This window comes from Nannospalax galili, unplaced genomic scaffold (genome assembly GCF_000622305.1).
Source record: "Nannospalax galili isolate Female #2095 unplaced genomic scaffold, S.galili_v1.0 scaffold231, whole genome shotgun sequence".
NCBI lineage: Eukaryota > Metazoa > Chordata > Mammalia > Rodentia > Spalacidae > Nannospalax > Nannospalax galili.
In genome coordinates, this window is record NW_008330120.1 from 3,844,716 (window position 1) to 3,852,224 (window position 7,509).

The following is a 7,509-nucleotide window of genomic DNA, read 5'->3' on the forward strand; positions in this document are numbered from 1 at the left end:
GAGGTAGAGGAGGAAGAGGAGGAGGAGGAGAAGGAGGAGGAGGAAGAGGAGGAGGAGAAGGAGATGGAGGAGGTGGAGGAGGAGATGGAGGAGGTAGAGCAGGAGATGGAAGAGGAGGAGATGGAGGAGGTGGAAGAGGAGGGGGGAGAGGAGGAGGGGGGAGAGGAGGAGGGGGGAGAGGAGGAGGGAGGAGAGGAGGAGGGAGGAGAGGAGGAGGACGAGGAGCCAGTTCTGTCCTGCCTTGCCCAGTGAAGCTCTCTCTACTTTAGAAGTCTCGCTGTCCTTCCACATCAACCTGGTAGCAAACTGACTCCCTCTTCAGGTCCTGCCAGCATGTCACTCTGGCTTAGAACTGTCCCTGGCTGCTCTGCTGGGTCCTGGAAAGACTCCTTTGTAACTTAGAACTCAATCGCAAAGTTCCAGATGAGCAGCTTGTGCAGAGGCTAACCTCAGCTTCCCCAAGGGCAGGCGTGTGCCTGCCTCAGGCATCAACTTAGTGCCTTAGTGCTCACCTCAGTGTTTCCTGTAGAACACTCAGGGGTTATCTGTTAAATGAATGTATCTGTCACCTGGCCTAAGGAATGAGAAGGCCAGACAGGCGTGGTGACACACACCCATAATCTTAGCCCTTAAAGCTGGAGGACTGCAAGTTCAAGGCCAACTTGGGCTACATAGCAAGTTCCAGGACAGCCTGAGCTCCATAGGAAGACTCTGTCTCAAGCAACAAAGGGCTGCAGATGTAGCTCAGTTGGTAGCGTGCCTGCGTAGCACATGCACAAGGCTCTCTGTTCCCTCCTCAGCACCATATAAACTGGCTACATATCGAAATGGAAGTTAGCCTAGGCTATATGAAACCCTATCTCAGAAAAAAATAAAGCCAAATATCAGATTCTGCACATTCTCTCTTAGAGCTGTGAGCAGGCAATTTTTTTCCTTTAAGAGTCAGGGAGTGGCCAGGCATGGTGGCGCTCTCCTTTAATCCCAGCACTTGGGAGACACAGAGGTAGGCAGAACTTTGTGAGTTTGAGGCCAGCCTGGTCTACATAGTGAGTTCCAGGACAGCTGGTGCTACAGGGAGACCCTGTCTTCTAAAGCAAACAAGAAAACAAACAGAAAGGAGGCGTTGTGAACAGTAAAGTGTCTGTCCTTGTGACTCAGCTGTGCCATCCTGAGGTGAAACCACCATCAACAATATGAACAGGAATGAGTTTGGCTGCGTTTTTGTTGTTTTGGTTTTGTTTTGTTTGTTTTAGACAGGGTTTCCCTGTAGCCCCAAGCTAGCCTGGAACTCTCTATGTAAACCAGGCTGGCCGTGAACTCACCTGCCTCTGTCTCCCAAGTGCTGGGATTAAAGGTGTGTGCCACCAGGCCCGGCCCTCAGCTCCCGTTTCAATAAAACTATTTAGGTGACCACATGTAGTGGTTCCAGTCCCTATTGGAGGTTAATCAAACAGCGACTCTAGCTTCCTCCTCACCATCCCTCTTGCCAGTGGGGGACAGGCAGGAGCCTCCCAAGATGGATCCCTTTCCTCAGACTTCATGATGCCTCACAGCCCTGAGGAAGGTAGTATAGGAGCTGGGTTCCCAGGTTCAGACTCTGGCCAGGGCACAGAACCAACCCCTGGAGCTGGGGCTTTGCACCCACAATGGAAGCCATTGACAGGGAACAAGAGTGTGTTGAAAGCTGCTGCGCTTGTCGCCGGAGCTCGCCAAGGGGATGTGGTAAGCTGGGCTCTCTTCGAATCCTGAGGTGGCTTCAAGTCTGGCAGAAAGGGGCCTTCCTGCCTGGGGAGACACCCCCAACTGCTCCCAGGTCAGGAACCCCTCCGGAGCATGCTCTGACCCTGGCTGTGACTGGGGGAGCCAGGACTGGACACTCCAGCTAGAGGAACACTTGCCAGCCGGTCCTCCAGCTGCTGGTAAGGCCACCGTCAGCTCCCTCTACCCAGCCTGGGCGGCCAGGTCTGCCTGAACGAGGGCTGGCAGCTCTTTAAAAGGCTTCCTCCTGAGGGCTGTGCTTTACAGTTGTTCGCTGCTTAACTGCCACCCAGGCCCGCTGTTGGGGAAGGGACTTTCTCGCTCATGAAGGCATCCCTTGTTTCACAGGTGTGTGTTCGAGTAGCTTCCCGTGTGGCCCTGGGGCGCCTGGCCTGAGGGAGGGGAGGGAAGGGAAGCAGGAGCTCAGCAGCCTGAACCCTAGCCATCTGTTCTCTCCTCCGCTGGTGACTCTGACCTCTCCACAGCTGCCTCTAGGATACTCTCCACACCAAGGCAAGGCAGAGAGGGGGTCCCCACAAGGGAGGTGGCTCCATCCTGCTCAGGGCCAGGGCAGATGTGGCAGAGTTCGCAGGCACACCTTGCCGCTGGGTGGGAGACTTGGCTTGGCCATATCAAGACCTTAGGCAACTGTGTTCCCCTCCAGGGCTTCCTCGAATCCATCCACAGACCAGGAAATGGACACTGCAGATGCTTCAGGAAGAATGTGTGGAGATGTCCTGCAAGCCGACTCTTCTCAGCACCTGCCTTGGCCTTGACTCTCTGGGTGTCAGCTTTAACCTTGCAAATGGCTGTCACCAAGGCCAGAGCCACAACCACTTCTGGAGGCTTCCTGTGGCCCTGTGTCCAGAAAGCAGAGGGAGGCCAGGGAAGAACTCTGATTGGCTTGGTGTGGGTCAGGTGCCTGACCCTTGGCTATGTAATTGGAGCATCTTGATCTCCTGACCACGACTGGGCTTCCAAGACTATGACTGGTCCCTGCTCCTGGAAACACATATCAGTTTCCCGGGGACGTCAGTGCTACCACTGTACCTCACCAAAGATGCCCTGTACACACTGCCCTGAGACACCTCAAAGACAGCACTAGGCAGTGGCTCAGTGAGGACCTCCCCTCCCCCATCTGAGGATGTCAGGAGTGCCCAGGAGAGCTTCAGGTCACCAGAGTAACCATCTAAGTGTCACCTCCCTCCATCCAGCAGCTGCTTCCAGAGGACAGAGACTCTGGCTACACAGGAACTGGGGGCTCTGGCGACTCTGTGCCTCAGGGGAAGTTCATATGTGTGTGATGTGAGAAAGAGGATGAATGTGAAAACTGCTCTAGAATGCTCTAAAATAAGATGGACTCTAAGGTTGACTCTGAAGACAAGTGTATAACAGTCTTCAGGGCCAACGTGAATGCATTTCACTAGGGCATTAGTGAGTTACACGATTGGGTGAGCTTTAACTGATGGAAGACTTACCCTGAATGTAGGCAGCGCCATCCTGTTCCATTCTATAAGATGGATAGAAAAGGAGGGGGCTAGAGAGATGGCTAGGAGGTTGAGAGTGTGCAATGGTCTCAGCTCCCAGCACCCACATTGGGTGGCTCACAACCACTGGCAACTCCAGCTCCAAGAGATCTGACATCCCCTTCTGGACTCTGGAGGTACCTCCACTCATGTGCACATATCCCCACACAGACACATGTACACATAATTAAAAGTAAATGAAAGCCAGGTGTGGTGGCACACGCCTTTAATCCCAGCAATCTGGGAGGCAGAGGCAGGCAGATCTCTGTGAGTTCCAGACCAAATAAATAAATGTAAATAAAATAAACCTTTTTTAAAGATTTATTTATTTTTAGTTTGTGTGTATGAGTGTTTCACCAGCATGTATGTAAGTGCAGCGTGTGCATACAGTGTCTGCAGAGGCCAGAAGCGGGAGTCAGAGCTCCTAGAACTGGAACTATAGATGTTTGTGAGCTGGCATATGGGTGCTGGGCACTGAATCTTGGTCCTCTGCAAGAACCACTTCTCCAACCCCCATCCCCCCAAATCTTTTTTGAGAAGTGGATAAAAGAAGAAGGTGAGCTGAGTGCCAGCATTCTCGCGCTCTGCCTCCTGGTCTGCTGAGATGTGAACATGCAGCTTCACATTCCTTCTGCCACACGGAGTCACTCCCACATGCCTCTCCCTCCATAATGCACTGTACCCTTAAACCATGAGCCAAAATGAGTCCTTCCTCCCTTCAGTAGCTTCTTGTTGGGTATTTGACCACAGCAACAAGGAAAGTAACTAATGCAGAAAAGAAAAAAAAAAAAAAAGTTAGCAGTGTGAGCCCCCTAGTCACTGGCCAGAGTTGGAATTCAAGCTTTGCCACTCATTCATTCAGTTATTCAGAAAGATTTATTGGAGCAGGAGAGACGGCTCAGTGGGTAAGAGCACTGGCTGCTCTTGCAGAGGACCCAGGTTCGATTCCCAGCACCCACATGACAGCTAACAACTGTCTGTAACTCCAGTTCCAGGGGATCCAACACCCTCTTCGGACCTCTGCAGGCATTATGCAACATGGGTGCACTTACATACATGCAGGCAAGACACTCATAACCATAAAATAATAAATAAGTAAATAAATAAATAAAAATTTATGGGGGTTGGGTATGGCGGCACACATACCTTTAATCCCAAAACTCAGGGGGCAGAGGAAAATAGATGTCTGTGAATTTGAGGCAGGGCTACACAGTGAGACCCTGTCTAAAACAAAAACATTTATTGGTACCTACCACAGTCCGGCACTGAGGAGACACTAAGTGGGATGGGTATGACCTTACCTTGAAACTGTAGCAGTGTAGCCAGATGGATAACTTTTTTTTTTTTTAATGTGTCTGAGTCTCTGCCTGCATGCATGTAAGTGTACCCAAGTTGTGCGATGCCTGCAGAGGTCAGAAGACAACATCGGATCCCCTGGAACTGGGGTTACAGACAGCTGTTAGCCGCCATGTAGGTGCTGGGAACTGAACCTGGGTTTTCTGCAAGAGCAATCAGTGCTCTTAAGTGCTGAGTCGTCGCTCCAGCCCCGACAGACAGCTTTTAATAAGTAAAGGCACTGTCCATATGGTTATGGGATGAAATGTATGCCATGAAGAAAGCAAGAGAGCTGGTGTACATCCCAGTCGGTAGGGTGTTTGTCTAGCATGTATGAAGCCGCAAGTTTGGGCCGGCAGCACCATATAAACTGGGCATGGTGGTGTATGCCTGTAATCCCAGCTCTTGGGAGGTGGAGGCAGGAGGATCAAAAATTCAAGGTCATCCTTGGCTAAACAGTGAGTTTCAGGCCAGTCTGCGATACATGACAGGCTTTCTCATGATGATGATGATGATTTTTTTTTTTTTTTTTTGTCTTTTTGAGACAAGGTCTCCCTGTAGCGCCAGCTGGCCTGGAACTCACTATGTAGACCAGGCTGGCCTCGAACAGAGATCCACCTACCTCTGCCTCCAGAGTGCTGGTATTAAAGGCGTGCACCACCATGCCCAGCTATAATAAAATTTTAAAAATAATAAATAAAGGTTTCATGCTGGGCCTTGGCCTCTAACCCCAGCATTTGGGAGGCAGAAGCAGGCATATCTCTGTGAGATCAAGGCCAGCCTAATCTACATAGTGAGTTCCAAGTCAGCTAGGGCTACAAGGAGACAGTGTCTAAATAAATAAATTAAGTAGGTAAATAAATAAATATGAGACCCTGTCTCAAGGGAAAAACAACCAACCAACCTATCACTCTTACCATTACAAGCCAGACATGGTGGTATATGCCTAATCCTGGCACTCAGGATACTGAGGTAAGAGATCTGTTGTGAGTTCAAGGTCAGGGCTACAAAGCAAGACCCTATGGTAATAAAATAAAAGTAGAGTACTTACTTACCACGCCTGAAGCCTGGGGTTCACTTCTCAGCGCTGCATAGACCTGGTGTGGTGGTGCACACCCGTAATCCCAGCACTTGGAAGGTAGAAGCAGGAGGATCAGACTTTCAGGGTCATCCTTGGCTATCCAGTCAAGTCAAAAAAAGGCAGCAAAATGGCTCAGCAGATAAAGACACTTGCCACTAAGCCTGATGACCTGAGCTCAGTCCCTGAGAACAAACTCTAAATGTTGTGCTCTGATCTCCATGCATGCACCCACACAGACGTGTATGTGTGCTTACACAAATAAATAAATGTGATGCTTTTGAAAAAATTTTAAAAATAACCATCACAGTTGTCCATAAGCTATAAATTGTGGACTGGAGACGTCGCTCAGTTGCCTAGGGTGCACAAAACCCTGGGGTGTGCCCAAGCAGCAACTAACTGGTAAGTAGCACATACAGGGTAGATACCCTGGGAAAGGGAAATGACCCAGAGTTGATTGTGCTGCTCAGAACATCACAGGATTTAACCCTGCAGCTTGGAGGCTGGGGAGATGGCTCAGTGGTTAAGTACATTTTCTGTTCTTCTAAATGGCTGGGGTTCAGTCCCAGTACCTACATGGCAGCTAACAACCATGTGTAACTCCAGTTCCAGGGGATCCACTGTCCTCTTCAGTTCTCCATAGGCAGTGTACACATGTGGTGCACTTACATACGTGCAGGCAAAGCACTCATGCACATAAAACGAAAAACAACTTTAGTTTATTTACCAGGGTGTGATGGTGCACTAGGGGGACTTGAGTCAGGGGGATGACCAGCTTGAAGCCAGCCTGGACTACAAAAAAGGCTGTAAGACTTTGTCAGAGGGAGAAGGGGATGGGGTGGGGGGTAAGGGTGGGAGGCAATTGGAGAATGAGTGGGGAGAGAAATTTTTATTTCCAAAGCAAGCAAAGGCATTCTCAACATGGAGCATGACATCCAAGCTTTTGTTGTCCTAGCGCGGTCCACAAGATGAGATGACATCTGTGAGCTCTGGGATTGGCCCACAAATCCTCCTGTTCCCACAGGCCGGCCATTCTATGATGGACAGCCAAGCAGAGTCACTAGAAATGCAGGAGGCTGGGGGGAGGGGGCGCTGTAAGGGAGGCTGGCCCAGCATCTTCCACCACAGTCAAATCCTTCCCAGCTGATGCGTGCTGACAGAAGGACACAAGGGAACGGAGGGCTGAGAACAGTCAAGGCCTCTGTGCCCTGATCTGCAGGGAGGCCTTCACTCTCCAGGGCCCCTCAGACCTTCCAAGTTCAAAGCCGAGCCCTGCTCAGCTAGCTTGTTTGTGCTCCAAACAGGCCTTGTTTCCAAAGAGGCCTTTCACCCGGTCTGCTCCCTCCAGCCGGCGCGTGCCTTTGCCCTCTGGCAGCCCGCTAGGAGAGGCCACAGATGGCTTTGCCAGGCGTCCAGTCCAGCGTGCACACATCCCCCGCCTGAGGGGCCTCTTGGCAACCCTATTTCTCAGCCCTGTACCTCGGGGGCCATGGGCTGGGGAGGGACAGAGCTCAGCTGCACAAGGCTGCTCCCCTGGTTTGTGAACTCTGGTAGCCACCCTGGGTGCATTGCCTGGGGACTTGTGCTTGTGTGTGTGTGTGTGTGTGTGTGTGTGTGTGTGTGTTCGTGCAGAGCATGCCTGTCCCCACCAAGATAAAAAGATTGAGGCCCACAGAGCTAAACTCAAGGCCATTGATGGCCCTTCTGGAACAGACCCTGTCTCCTGATAGCTGGGGCAGGTGATCTTAGTGCAGAAAAGTATTTAGACTCCTATTCAGACAACTAACAATACTTTGGAAGTCCTCTACCCAC